Genomic DNA, 16286 nt, shown 5'->3' on the forward strand with positions numbered 1-16286 from the left:
CTGGGATAAGCACAGTTAAGGTATGCAAACTAACAAGACATTATCAGTGTTGAGCTTTTTCAGCATACAAAAACTTTAACCTTTGAGGAAATTTTAACCTCCGAAAAGGCACTAATAAAAGAGTCATTGTGATAATATGACTAGGGAAGACATGCTAGAAGAATCCAAGGTCCAGTTTCTGCTATTGGGTCGTGGGAATGTAATAAAAAGCTCAAGGAAATTAAAGTAAACAAACCGTGTCATCAAATTTACAGTTATTGAGATTCCTGAAGGGAAAAAATATCCAAAAAGTGTGTCCATCAAAATGATTAATGAATTGACTAATAGAAGCTTTATGGCATGATGAAAGGCGGCAAAGACGAGTGAGATGGCTACCGAGTAGGAGTCTCCAAAGATCCCCCTCAAACAAGTTTTAAAAAGGGTAAGAGGGATAAAAAGATCATAGACCTACAAGATGGGTTTCCAAGAGGATTATGTGAGTCGAGGTACTTCTAGCTCTTTAATCTCAACCATTACTAAATAACTCATACTTACTCATAATCACCTCATGCCATAAAGAAAAAGATTCAGAGGAAAATAGCATAATCGTCTAACCAATAATGACATGATCTAGACAAAATTCTCAATATTCATACCACCAGCCTTTTTTAAGATATAAATATGTGTATATATATATATATATTTGGGAATAGAGGAAAAATATTACAAAATTGGAAAGTAAGATATCCTCCACAAAGATTAGAAAATACAAAACCCAATAAATACAAGCACTCAATTATAATACTCTATGAGCTATATATAATAGCTCCGCAATTCTGATGGCGCATGGTGACAAATGTTACAATAATGTCCACGTGTTGTCGCCCATAAGGATAATACAACCGTCCTTTTTCAAAATACAAAATGTTAAAAAGTGTATATTATGGTTACATTAGGTAAAGAGTACAATAGTAATATACCCTGGATTTTGTGATCTTTGTAATTAATATTATTTTCTTGTATTGTTACTATTCACTTGAATATATAGGGTACTATACTCAATAAAATACACAACAGTTAATTTTTCTACATGATATTAGAGCGTTAAGTTAAGAAAACTTTGCACTCCTTTACAAATCTTATTCAGCCTTCACCGACGAAATAAGAAAAGATCCTAAAGGGGAGGAGGAATGGGAGGGGTCAGCTTTCGTAGCCGGCCACCAAAGTCCAGACGCCGGCCACCAGAGTCCAGACACCGGCCACCATCAGCCATCATTCACCAACAGCCAAGACCGACCTTCATCACTGGCAGCACCAGCCATCCAACCGCAAGCCGCAAGCCACGGCTGCTCTTGCGCATGTCGCCCCTCCTCCTAATGCCTGGCCGTGCCTGACCCCTGCTGCTCAGCCACTCCATATGCGATTACTCCACCATAGGCAGCCAGTCGTACCAGCCAGACAAAGCAGCCGCTCCACTCCTCCGCATGCCAGCATCAGCTGCGCAGTCTCCTATCCAATGAGTAAAATCCTTCCTGTAACTTCTTTATTCAACCTTAATAGCCTAAAAATGTTAAATTATGTTGGACGTTGTATCACAAAGTATAGATTATTTGACCTATTCAGATATATTTTCTATCTCCTATAATTTAAATGCCTTAAATAAATCTTTTGTATTATCATGAATTATAGACTCAAGAGCCACAACCATAAGACCAACTTCGCACAATTTTTTAACATCTAATTAGAAAATCATCATTGCTGATAGTGCACTGACCACGGTAGTATGAGTTGAAATTATAAAGTTTAGCCTTCATTTTACACTAGTTGATGTATTATATGTCCTAAATTGTATATCAATCTAAAATCAATAACTAAGTCGTTCTAAGATCATAATTATTATTAAAATATTATAAAATATTTTTTGTATATAATAATATGATTATCTTTTCAAATATATTAGTATAATTATGAAAAAAATTAATAGAGTAATTTATATTGATTATTATATACGAATCCAGTTGTATGTATATATATCCCTACTCCCATTTGAATCAAATATAAAAAATATTCAGTACCATTTTCCCTAACTCTTACATGGTATTAGAGATAAAACTAGGGTTAGAGTTTTAGGAATCAAATTACATCAGACCAAATAAGAGTTAAACAACTCATTCCTGGCGCTAGAGAAAGTCGACAACCAATCTCTGACCAGTTCAGAGTGCGACTAGCATAGTGATGTATGCAGAAAAAGGGAACGAGGCCGTTTGCGCAGCTATTTGACATCGCATGCGTTGGGCTTGCTGGAGGAGAGCATTCCCCGTGCGTGTCGGATCCCGCACAAAGACAGAAACCGTAGAAGAGCCCGGTCAGCTGGTTCTAAGCACGAAATCAGAAGGCCGAGGAGGAGAAAGCCACGGCAAAGTAGATCTCGCGACAACAAGTCATCTTTTGCTCTCTTGCAAGATTTGGGGCATTTTTGTAAGCTCCATTCCAGATTTGGGTGTGCATTTAAATTCTATGGAGATTTCCAATCGAAAGAAGGCTATTAGGTGGTTACCGACGGTGGAGCATGCCTCTCCGGCAGCAGTGCATGGCTATCTGGCGGCAAAGCATGACTATCTGGCGGCTGCATCTATGGCGGTGTAGAATCTCTGGTTGTAGTAGTGAGATTCTGGTAAGATTGTTGACAATCGTGCGTGAAGAGATACTCTATTTTTCCAAATTTTTTGGTATATTTGCATTGTTTTTGGTATATCTCTAGCTGTTGTGTTTGGGTATTTTGGATAACATTTTTTTTTATATTCCTGAATTAAAATGACTGATAACAAATTCTCTATAAGTGAGATAGTCTCAGCCATGTTAAAGATTACTGAGCATAAATTAAACAAAACAAATTATCTAAAGTAGAGCAAAACTATTACAGTTTATCTATGTAGTATTGATAAGAATGATCACTTGACTCAAGACTTTCTCACTTATGGAATTAGACAAATTTAGTTAAGAGATGATGTACAGTTGTTTCTACAAATTAGAAATTCAATTGACAGTGAGGTAATTGACTTAATTAATTACTGAGTTTGTTAAAGAACCGATGGATTATTTAGAATTTCTGTATTCAGGCAAAGGAAATGTGTTTTGCATGTATGATATTTGTAAGGTTTTCTACCGTGCTGAGAATGAGGTTAAATCTCTCACGGCATACTTTATAAAATTTAAAAAAAATATGAGCAGGTTAATATACTTTTGTCGTTCAGTGTTGATATCAAAATACAGCAAACACAAAAAGCGCAGATAGCCATAATAAACTTCTTAGTTGGTCTTCCATCTGAATTTGAGATTGTCAAATCTCAAATTTTATCCGATTCCAAGATCACATCTTTTTAGAAAGTTTTTAATAGAATGTTACACACAGAGACTACTATACCCAATACTAACGTTCTTATTGTCTGAGAATGAAAAAATAATAACAGGAAAGAAAATACAGCAATGGATAGTCGGAATAATAATTCAAGTAATATTGTCTGTTACTACCGTCATGAACAAGAAAATACAAAATGGCAATACAAGAAATTACGTAATCGAATTAGAGAACACAAACTGTTAATATTGCTACTGCTGCTACTAATAGTTTCTTTTCTTAAAAAACTATTATGGTTTCAGCCGATGAGTATGCAAAATTCTCTCAATCTCAAGAGTTTTTGAAAGAATATATACCAACCACTACTTCTGCTGAATCAAGTCAAAGATGTCTTATCTCCTAATTAAACAAATTGATAATTGATTCTGGGGCTACAGATCACATGACAGGTTATCCTAATATTTTCTCTAGCTTTCGATCATACATAGCACTATCTCTTATACTTATTACTGATGGGTGAACCTATATTATTGAAGGTTCTAGGGTTGCAAAACCAACTCCCTCCATTACCCTGATATCTGTTTTAAGCGTATCTAAACTTACTTTCAATTTGATTTCTATAAGTAAACTTATCAAAGATCTTAATTGTTGTATCTCATTCTTTCTTAATCATTATCTTTTCCAGGATCTTATGATGAAGTAGGTTATCGGTAAAGGAAATGTATCAGAAGGTTTCTATATTCTTGATAGTTGGATACCTCAATTAGTTGTCTGCTCTAGTATTCTCTCCATTTAAAGCACATTATTAGTTAGTACATCCATCTCTCACTATTTTGAATAAGTTGTGTCCTCAATATCATGATTTATCTTCATTAGATTGTGAGTCGTATCAATTTGCAAAACATTATCGTAACTCATCGAGTTAAAGAATTAATAAACAAGTTGAGTCTGCTTTTGAATTAATTCATTCTGATATTTGGGGTCCATGTCCTGTCATGAGTAAAACAGGGTTTAAATATTTTATTACTTTTGTGAATGATTTTTCTCGAATTACTTGCAACACATCATCGTAACTCATCGAATTAAAGAATTAATAAACGAGTTGAGTCTGCTTTTGAATTAATTCATTCTAATATTTGGGGTCCATGTCTTGTCCTGTGTAAAACAGGCCTTAAATATTTTATTACTTTTGTGAATGATTTTTCTCGAATTATTTGAATATACTTTATAAAAAATCATTCTAAAGTATTTGCTCTTTTTTATGTTTTTCATGCGAAAATCAAAACTCAATTTGATGTCTCTATGCATGAGCTAAGAAATGATAATGTCAAAAAATATATGTCAGATTCATTTCAGAAGTATATGACTCAACAAGAGACTCTTCATCAATTTTCTTGTATTGATACATCATCTCAAAACGGGTTTGTTGAAAGAAAGAACAAACATTTACTTGAAACTACTTGAACTCTTTTATTTCAAACACAGGACCCTAAGCAATTCTGGGTCGATAATGTATTCATTGTTTGTTTCTTGATTAATTATTTACCATTTAGAGTACTTAAATGTGAGATTCCTTACAATGTTCTTTTTACAAACAAATCATTATTTTCAGTACAGTTAAGGGTTTTTGGTAGTATTTATTATGTTCGAGATGTGCGACCCAGTATTATTAAGTTAAATCTCATAGTCTTGAAGTATGTTTTTTTAGGATATTTTCGCCTGCAAAAGGAATATCGATGTTACTCTCTATACCTCAATAAATATCTAAAATCAACCGGTGTAATCTTTTCATAAAATATATTGTTCTTCTCCTCACCATCCAGTTCTACAGATCAGGTGAAAGACGATGATTGGCTCATCTATAGATTTCAACCCAGTATTATTACGGAGCAACCAGATAATAGTATTTTTTTTTTGTGCCTTTTGAGCAAACTGATGATGGTGTGCCTCCAACTCAATGGCAACCGCCAATTATTCATATTTGTTTCAGATGACAACAGACTAACAATACATGTCCTGCACTAGTTTCTTCGTCATCTGATCCTTCCACCCATGATCTTGATCTCCTCATCAGTCTTCGTAAAGGTACATATCAATACATCATTCCTCATTCTACTTATCTCATTGCTAATTTCATTTCATATGATCATTTGTCTACTACATCTACCTCTTTCATTGCTTCTATATATTCCATTTCTATACCCAAAACAGTTAAGGAGGTTCTGAATTCCCCTAATTGGTGTAATATCATGCTTAAATAGATCAAGGCTTTTGATGATAATCATACCTGAAATCTAGTGGATTTACTCAAATAAAAAAATGTTATAGGGTGCAAATAAGTATTTACAATCAAAGTGAATCCAGATGACTCTGTCACGAAACTCAAATCTCGACTGGTAACGAAAGGTCATACTTAGACTTATGAGGTGAACTATTATGAAACATTCTCTGCAGTAGCTAAACTTAACTCTGTCCGTTTATTCATATCTATTACAATCTCCCGAACTGACCCTTACACTAGCTAAACATTAAAAATACATTTCTTCATGATGATCTCTTAAAAGAAGTGTATATGAAAAAATCACCTAGGTTTGTTGCTCAAGGAGAATACAAGAAATTTTACCATTTGAAAAAATCTTTGTATGGTCTGAAGCAGAATCCCTGTGCGTAATTTGACAAGTTTAGTGAGGTAGTCCGTGAATTCGAATTGAAGAAGAGCAAGTGTGATCATTCAGTTTTCTATAAACAATTAACAACTATTATTATACTTTTTATTGTTTATGTTGATAATATTGTGATTACAAGACATAACCATGAAGGAATATCCTCTCTCAAGTCATTCTTGCATATTAAATTCAATACCAAAGACTTGGGACATTTAAATTATTTCTTAGGAGTTGAAGTAATAAGAAGCAAGGAAGCAATTTTGTTATCTTAAAGGAATTATGTACTTGATTTACTTGCAAAAACAGAAAAGCTGGAAGTTAAGTCATACAATACGCTTATGGTACCAAATGTACATCTTACAAAAGATGATGGTGATCCCTTTAAAGATCTAAAAAAATATAAGTGAGTAGTTGAGAAATTAAACTACCCCACTGTAACTCGCCCAAATATTACATATTCTGTTAATGTTTCAAGTCAATTTATGTTTACACTTATAACTAAACACTTAGAAGTTCTAGAACATATTTGTGCTACCTAAAAGGTTTCCCAGGATCCGACATAATGTTTAGAAATCATAAGTATACTCACATTGAATATTTTATAAATGCTAATTGAGTTGGATCTAAAATTGATATAAAGTCTACTATGAGCTATCGTGTTTTTGTTGGTGGAAATCCCATATCATGGAAAAGTAAAAAACAAACAGTTGTATATCGCTCAAGCACGAGTCCGAATATAGAGATAGGGCCCAGTTCACATACGAAATCTTATGAATACATCATCTTTTCGATGAAGTGGGTTTGAAACTCACATCTGCAAAACTCTAGTGTGATAATCAAGTTGTCCTTCATATTGTCTCAAATCATGTATCATTAGATAACCAAATATATCGAGATTAATTGTCACTTCATCCGAGAAAAAATTTAGAAAAACTTTATATCTACTGGTTATGTGAAGACAGGAGAATAACTTGGTAATATATTCACAAAACCTCTGAATGGGACACGGATTGAGTATTTTTGAAACAATTTGGGCATGATTAATATTTACACTCCAGCTTGAGTGGGAGTATTAGAATATTATAAAATATTCTTTATACATAATAATATGATTACCTTTCCAAATATACTAGCATAATTAGGAATAAAATTAATTTGATAATTTATGTTGGTTACCTTATATGAATTCGTCTGTATATATATATACACCCCTACTCTCATTTGAATAAAATATAAGAAATATTAAGCACTCTTTTCCCTAAATCTTACAATTACAAAGATATTTTTTTCTCTCTCTTTGTGAATTTCAGGACGAAAATTCAAGGACGACTATTGAACGTGTTGAGACATAGAACGGATTATACTTCCTGTATGCACCTGAGACACCAAGGACTGGTCTTTCCACCAGCATCTTAATAAGATATGTCTCTATAGAATTATTTTTCTGTATTTTTTCTTTTTCTATCTTTTTACAACCTGGCAATATAACAAAATGATTACTGCCAGGTTGTGCTATTTTTTCCCTTCCACTTGAGAAGTTTGTTAGTTTTTGTCTTTTTCTTCCTTCCTATGCCTATAAAATGTTGTTGATTATCGATGAATAAAAGTAGAGTAAGAAGAAAAGAAAATTTTTTTCTTATTCTCAAGTTCTTCATGGTATCAGAGCAAGCCTGATCCAAATTCTTCAGCATCCCTCTTGCATTCAATAGGCAATGGATGAGCAGACCCCTTCTCCGCCCGAAGTTCTTTTGGGCTCTCACCTTCTGGTGCCTGACCGCCATGCTCTGGTTGATCATGCTCCTTCTTTCGTTACTGGCCATCGACTAAATAGTAGTAACTATCTTCAGTGGTCGTCCATGGTGTTGATGTTCATCCAAGGGAAAGGCCGAGATGAATATCTCACTGGAGAACTCTCACCTCCTCCCACGAACGATCCGAATGCTCAGATATGGAAAGTTGAGAACAATCTTATTATGTCTTGGTTGGTGAACTCAATGACCACTGAGATTTGCGAAAATTTCTTTCTTTATGAGACTGCGCACAATATCTAGGTCGCAGCTCGTGAGTTCTACTCCACTCGCGACAAGACTTCTGTAATCTTCGAAATCGAAGAAAAAACTTCACGACCTGCGCCAAAAAGAAAAAACAGTAACTCAATATTACAATTTTCTTACTCGAAAATGGCAGCAACTTGATGTTTTTGAGGAACATGCTTGGAGTTGCCCAGAGGATGCCAGAAGATTCCGAAGCATCGTGGAACAGAGACGAATCTTCAAGTTTCTTTTAGAATTGAACAAAAACTTCAACGAGGTAAGAGAACGCATCTTTGGAACCAAACCTCTCCCAAACATCAGAGATGTGTTCTTGGAGGTGTGACGCGAAGAAAGCAGGAAGAAAGTGATGATGGGTGACTCGCAACACAACCCTAACCCTGCTGAAAGCATATCTCTCTCACCCGAGACGGGTACTGTTCTCATAAGTCAGGTGACTGAGCGAAAGAGAGAGCCATGGTGTGAATACTGTAAAAAGCCGGGATACGTTCGTGGAAGATGCTGGAAACTTCACAGGAAACCAGCTGAGAAGGAATCGGCTGAGAAGAAGAAAACAGGAAAGCAAGAAATTGAGGAAATTCATCGGGGCAGTTTTATCTCAACAGAGGATGGATCCACTATAGCCATTTCTACCGGAAGCTCCTTATTTAGTGCAGAACAAATCAGCCTCCTCCAAAAATTGTTTTCACCCAATATGGTTATCAGTAATGCTTTTACAGCTCACAAAGTATTTTTTTTGTTTCTCAACTCATTCCACAAAAATAGGAATATGGATTATTGACTCAAGTGCTTCTGATCATATGACTGGGGATATCTCATTATTCAAGTAATATAGTAAGTGCAGAAATAAATTTTCAGTTAAAATTGCTGATGCCTCTAGCTCCCAAGTCGAAGGAACAAGAATAATTCCACTGACACCTAAGTTAATTTTGTACTCTGTGCTATATGTTCTAAATTTGGATTGCAATCTCCTATCAGTAAGTAAATTATCACAGACTTGAATTGTGTGGCTACATTTAACTCTAAACTGTGTGAATTTCAGGACTTGAACTCGGGGAAGACGATTGGCAATGTTAGTATGGATTCGGGTCTTTATCTACTACAAGTTGACAACTCTTCTCTTAATAGACAAACTCATCATGCAATATATACTTATCCTGAATCTGTAAACAACTTAAATATGGAATGCCCTATCATGTTATGGCATTACCGTTTAGGACATCCTAACTTCGTGTACTTGAAAAAACTATTTCCTACTTTGTTTCGAAATAAAAATCCAACTTCCTTTCAATGTGAAATATATCAGCTGTCCAAACATATTCGAAATTCATTTCCCAGTTCTGTTTACAAACCCACAAAACATTTTTCATTAATTCATAGTGATGTATGGGGACCCTCTCGGGTCACTAATATTATCGGGACAAAATAGTTTGTATCTTTTGTTGATGATCACACTTGAATTACCTGAATTTTTCTCATAAAAGAAAAATCTGAAGTTGGCCAGATTTTTAAAAAATTTTACATTATAATTCAAAATCAATTTCACACCAACATCCAAGTAGTGAGGTCAGACAACGGGTGTGAATACTTTGAAACCACTTTGAGCCAATATTTTTCTGACCATGGCATTATCCATCAAAATTCCTGTGTCAATACTCCACAACAAAATAGCATAACTGAATGGAAAAATAGACACATTCTTGAAGCAGCCCGATCAATCATGTTCACTACCCACATTCTAAAATTTCTTTGGGGAGAACCTATTCTCACCGCTGCATACTTGATAACCGTATGCCCTCCCGAACTCTCTCATATCGAACACCCTATGATATCTTCCTCAGGGCCTTTCCGCAATCTCATATTTTTCATACCCTTCCGTATAAAGTTTTTTGTTGTTCCGCCTATGTTAATGTTCATACTACCTCAGGGGTAAACTTGACCCACGGGCCATTAAATGTATTTTTGTTGGATATTCACCAAGTCAAAAAGGATACAAATGTTTTTGTCCCAAAACTCGTCGTTTCTACAATACTATGGATGTCACTTTTTTCGAAAACCAGTCCTTTTATCCCACTACTGATATTTAGGGGGAGAGTCCTAATCAGGAATATCAAGTATGGGATATAAGTACACCACCTCTCACTTTTTCTCCCTTCACTATTCCCGAGTCCTCATCAAATTTTTCTGAAATGAGTATCAAAGAGTTTGAAACTGAACTTATACCTACTACTATCAACAAAGAGTTACGTGTCTATATTAGAAGACACAAAACTTCAGTTAATAAAGATTCGGAACCAACTACACATTGCCATGAGTCTATTCGAATTCCAAGCAGTAAGAACACATCAGGTAATGAGTTTTCAAGCACAATTTCTGATACGGTTACCACTACTGATCATGATACTGAGTTACCTATTGCTTTGCAAAAAAGAACTCGATCTTGTACTAAACACTATACAAGATTACATTTCATTCAGCAACTTGTTCTCAAAGTATCATGCATAAATAAGCAAACTTGATGGCAGCCTCACTAAACCTAAAACCATTCATGAAGCCCCTGCATTGCCAATGTGGAGAGGTGCTATTCAAGAAGAGATTAGAGCTCTTGAAAAGAACAAGACTTGGGAACTGACAGAACTTCCACCGGGAAAACATAAAATTGGGTGCAAATGGATATTTACTGTAAAACACAATCCTGATGAAAGTGTGAATCGGTACAAAACTTTTCTAGTAGCTAAAGGCTTCACTCAGTCCTACGGGATAGATTATCAGGAGACATTCACCCCAGTGACTAAGCACAACACTATCCGGATATTACTCTCTCGTGCCACTAATCTTGATTGGTCTCTCTGTCAACTTGATGCAAAGAATGCATTTCTCAATGGAGATTTAGAAGAAGAGGTATATATGGAAGTTCCTCCAGGTCTTGAGACCACATATAAAACTCACAAGGTATGCAAACTCAAAAAAGCACTCTATGGTCTAAAACAATCTCTGAAAGCTTGGTTTGACAGATTTACCAAAGCAATTAAACAAATGGGTTATGAGCAATGTCAGTCTGATCATACTTTATTTGTCAAGAACAGTACTTCCGGTAAGAAAACTATCCTAATTGTCTATATTGATGATATTATTTTAACAGGTGATAACATAGAGGAAATTCAAAAACTCAAAAGTTTTCTTACCACGGAGTTTGAGATAAAAGATCTTTGAGCACTCAGATATTTTATGGGAATGGAATTTACTCGTTCTAAAAAGGGGATATCTGTATCAAAAGGGAAATATGTTCTTGACCTGTTAAAAGAAACAGGGATGCTCGTATGTAAACTAGCAGAAACACCCATGAAAACAATTACAAAAGTTGGATTTAAAAAGGACAAGCCGATTGATAAAGAAAGATATCAGAGACTTATGGACAAACTAATATATCTTGCTCATGCTAGACCTTACATCAATTTTGTTGTATGTACTGCAAGTCAATTCATAAACCAACCTACTGATATTCATATGAATATGGCATATCGAATCTTAAGATACCTTAAGAAAACTCCAGAACAAGAACTATTTTTCCAAAAAACAATGAACACGAATATTGAAATCTACACAGATGTTGATTGGGCAGGTTCTATAACTGACAGAAAATCTACATCTGGGTACTGTACTTACGTTTGGGGAAACTTATTCACTTGGCGGAGCAAGAAACAATCTGTTGTGTCACGAAGTAGCGCAGAAGCTGAATTTCGGTCACTTTCTCATAGAATATGTGAGGGAATTTGGTTAAAAAGAGTTCTAATGGAAATGAAATTCTTGGTTACTACTCCAATAAAAGTATGGTGCGACAATAAAGTAACAATCAGCATATCTAAAAATCCGATATATCATGATCGAATTAAACACGTGGAAATAGATAGGCACTTCATCAGGGAGAAGATTGAAGATCAGACCATTACAATACTCCACATTCCTACTAATCAGCAAACTGCAGATATTTTAACAAAGTCACTTTTCAAAGGACTCTTCAACGAATTAATATCCAATCTAAACTTACTAAACATTTATGTAACCTAGATTGAGGGGGACTGTAGAATTATTTTTCTGTATTTTTCTTTTCTCTGTCTTTTTACAACCTGACAATATAACAAAATGGCTACTATCAAGTTGTGCTGTTTTTTCCCTTCCACTAGGGAAGTTTATTAGTTTGTCTTTTTCTTCCTTCCTTTGCCTATAAACTGTTGCTGATTATCGATGAATAAAAGTAGAGTGAGAAGAAAAGAAAAGTTTTTTCTTATTCTCAAGTTCTTCAGTCTCTATCACAAAAAGTTAGGCCACCCTCATTCTCCACCCTTAAGGTTATGTTTGCATCTTTGTTTTTGGATTCAAATAATGTAAATTTACATTGTGATATATGTGAATTGGCAAAACACAAACGTGTCATTTTTTCCCAATAGTTAAAGAAGCAATTTGTTATTTAATTTGGTTCACACTGATATCTGGAGACCCTCAGATGCTCCTAATATTTCTAGAGCCTGATGGTTTTTTTTAAATCGACGATTACACTAGAGTAACTTAGCTTTTCTTGCCACAATCTAACTATGAAATTAATCATATCATTCCTCAATTCCACAAGATGGTTAAAATCCAATTTGGGGTAAAAATTAAATCCTCAATTCCACAAGATGGTTAAAATCCAATTTGGGGTAAAAATTAAATGTCTCTAACCTGATAATACCCATAAATACTTTAATCAGACATTATCCTCCTTTCAAAAGGAAAGAACAGCTCATGAGTTCTATTATGCCTATACTCATTTCCGCGCCACTACACGTGTGTTTTTATTCCAAAACCATGTACCAAAACACTATTGGAGAGAATTTGTATTAAATGCTACTTATCTTATCAACCGATCTCGAGACCATTTGATATGTACTACAAAAGGAAGGGACAAAAAAGTAATTCACCCATGGAAGGCAAAATGGTCAAATCACCCTAACAAATTAGGGTTAGGATAGAATTATAGAGTCAACCCTAACCGTTACCAGCAGATTCCGCGACCGCCACCACAACGAAAACGACCGAGCAATTTCTGCAACCATCATCGTTCGTCTTTAAACATCCTTAGACTATGAATAGATTCATTTATATGAATGAAAAGAATCGAATAAAATCAAGAAATTATCTCAAAATCTCTCTTTTTCTTTGTTCTTTCTCTCTTTTTCTGTAACACCTAAGTATTTTTAATTTTATTCTTATTATTTTTATTTTTATTTTTTTTGTATTTGAATTTTTTAGATTTTTATTTAATTTAATTTAATAAAAATAATAATAATGATAAAATTAGGTAAAAATATTATTTGGATTTAATTGAAATTGATTTTGGGAAAAATGGGTGAAAATATGGATTCTGTGAGTGTTTTTGAAAAGAAAATCGGAAACCGGGAGTCAAAACGCAATTTAGAAAAGTTGTACTACGTCAGCAGCCACGTCAGCAGCCTGGTCAGCAGTCCCGGCCAACCAGGACACGCCATGTGGCAAGGAAACGCTGACACGGGACGGGCAACATGGGCGATTCGCGTGCACGCGATCGGACGACCCAGATCCGTTCCCACGCGCACGGACGGCCCAGATCAAACGTGCGCACAGACGGCTCAGATTGCATCGCGATGGACGGTCCAGATTTAATCCCAATTAAATCGCGATCGGACGATTTAGATTTAATCTTGATGGACGGTTAAAATTAAAAGGCAAAGGGTATAAATAACCCCACTCACACCTGACCACAAAACCCTAGCCGCCAGTGCCTCGCCGGAGGAGCCAGTCGCCGCCACCCGCCGCCGCACCGGAGAGGTTTCTGACTGCCAATCGAGGTAAATTTTCTCCCCCTGGTTCGTTTTTCGATGCTGAGTACGTCTATGGCCAAACCGGAGCCAAACCACCAGCAAAATGGCCGGAAAACCCAGCCGAAGTACGGCGTCGCTGCTGGGACCCCCCTCTGTTTTTGCCTCCGATGAGGCCCTTCCCGGCCTCCGTTCGATGCAAATTTTATACCACTGTGATCACCGTTCTTTTCTCTACAGGTTGATCGGAGTCAAACATCAAAACGCGACTCACGCCGGAGGAGCCGCTGCACGTGAGAGCACCACCGCCGGTAAGTCTCGGTTTTTCGTGATTTTTTGGCCCACCGAGGGCCCTAGGGTTGTTTTATCGCAGGAACCAATGCAAGTTTGGCCGAAAACGGCCAACCCGAGGCGGATCGCCGCCGGAAGCGGTGTGCCGTCGCTGGAGCACGGCGGAGTCGTCGTGCCGGAATTCCAATATTGGCCGAAAAGGACCCTAAGTCTGATTTGGGATTTTTTGGGACACGTGCAAGTACCGGTAGTGCGTTTTAATTTTCCGAAAAAAATTCAAGAAAATTAGGAACAGCCCGTCGGCGCACTGTAAAGTCGATTTCAGACCCCGAAACAAGTAAGCACCCCTCACCCTATTTCCTATCACGGTATTAAAGGTTAATAAATAATTAAACGATATTTTGAGACTTTATACATGTATAATTGATTGAGGTTGCCAATAGAGCCCAAGTCTGATACAGTGTTGATCTGTTATTGTTTGATCTAATTTTCAGTATTAAATGCAGCATGATGTTTGATGTAATTATGTTATGGTCTCGTATGCATGAATCATGGTTTCTTTTATTATGGTTTGTATTATCGTGAACCCGATAGTGTGTTGTCTTATTTGGTGTCAATTACTGGTTTACATGTTGTGTATAATTGGATGATTGAGATTAAGAAAAAAGGCAAAAAGGTTATGTGAATTGATAAGTGGAAAATGTGGACAACCTGACTAGATATCCTGGGAAATAGTGGACGAACCGAGTCCGTAAGGAACCCTACCGGGAACTTGGTCTCTCATACCGGACGGGGTATGGAGACCTTATGTGTTTTGGCGCTCATACCGGACGGAGTATGGAGACCTTATGTGTTTTGGCGCCCATACCGGACGGGGTATGGGGACGGCCCGTTTCACCCTCATACCGGACGGGGTATTGAGGTTCATGGTTTTGGCGCCCATACCAGACGGGGTATGGGGACGGCCCTGGAATCAGGTTGTAATTTTAATGGTTCACGGGTAGCGAGGAACCCCTATGAATTCCCATGGATACTAGTAGGCTGGTAAAAGAGGAAAATATGTTGTTTAATGATTGAAATGCAAAGGTGTGGTAAGTGTTATATTATAAAGTTTATATGATTTCATGACGATGATAATGTTATTACTTTCATATGTTGTTTTCATGGATCTCACCGAGGTAAGTGGACAGTAAAAGTTTTTATGTTAATAAACGAGTTTGTTATAAATTATGCTCCATTGGTCATTTTTGTTTTCTACCCACTTTTACTTCCGTAGCGGTGAGATAGTGTGATGTCTTTACTAGACTAGTGTAACTCATTCCTTATTTAACCATTTCAGATTAGGAAAACGTTGTTCCCGATCCCATTCCACAGGAAAACGGCGAAGGGGATGCCTAAAGACTTCATAGTTTTATTTATAGTTCTTATTTCGAGTATCTCTTTTAGTTAGTTTGTTCCTTCATGTTTTGAGTACGTTTTGGTTATTGTGTAAGGGATGTTAATCAAAATTTTTATTACGCTTCCGCATTTGAGATTTCTAATACATACATTTCATTTAAATTTCCAGGGCCGTTACATTTTCTCTTTTCTTTCTTCTTTTTTTTAAAATCAAACAACCATGAGTAAGGCTTTTGACAACCGACTACAATATAGAGGATAGACTTCTGCAGTCCTATGGAAGTTCTAGTTACATTCTTCTCCGAGATCATAGTCACCTACCTCATCCTCCGTGTCTTTGGTGTGTTGCCTATGTTCAAATATATTAGTCTCAAAGAGAGAAACTTGGCCCTAGGGCCATGAAGTGTATTTTTTTGGGATACTCACCAACACATAAGGGATAAAATGTCACTAGTCTACCAAAATTTTTTATTAAGATTGAGTCCTTTTTTCATCATCCTCATCTTCAGGAGGAGATAATTTTAGAAGATAAAGAGAACTCATTCTTTGATATTCCTCACATACTCTTAAACACTACACCCACTAAAACAACCATCCCTCTAGGAAAAACAAAGCTTAGAAAAAGAGTCTAAACCTGAAGTCTTATAAAATAAGCTTGAACTTGAACCTATACAAGACCCACGTTCTTCCCAGGCGTAGTCAAGAAGTA

General features: G+C 36.2%; 1 protein-coding gene across 5 annotated transcripts in view; it reads right to left on the minus strand.

The window, feature by feature from the left end:
• LOC110812459 (MUS308 and mammalian DNA polymerase-like protein) overlaps positions 1 to 16286 on the minus strand; it is a 51072-nt gene that overhangs the window by 14936 nt on the left and 19850 nt on the right. The gene's annotated exons all lie outside the window — the stretch shown is intronic.

This window comes from Carica papaya, chromosome 7, assembly GCF_054855325.1.
Source record: "Carica papaya isolate Zhongbai chromosome 7, ASM5485532v1, whole genome shotgun sequence".
Lineage (NCBI taxonomy): Eukaryota > Viridiplantae > Streptophyta > Magnoliopsida > Brassicales > Caricaceae > Carica > Carica papaya.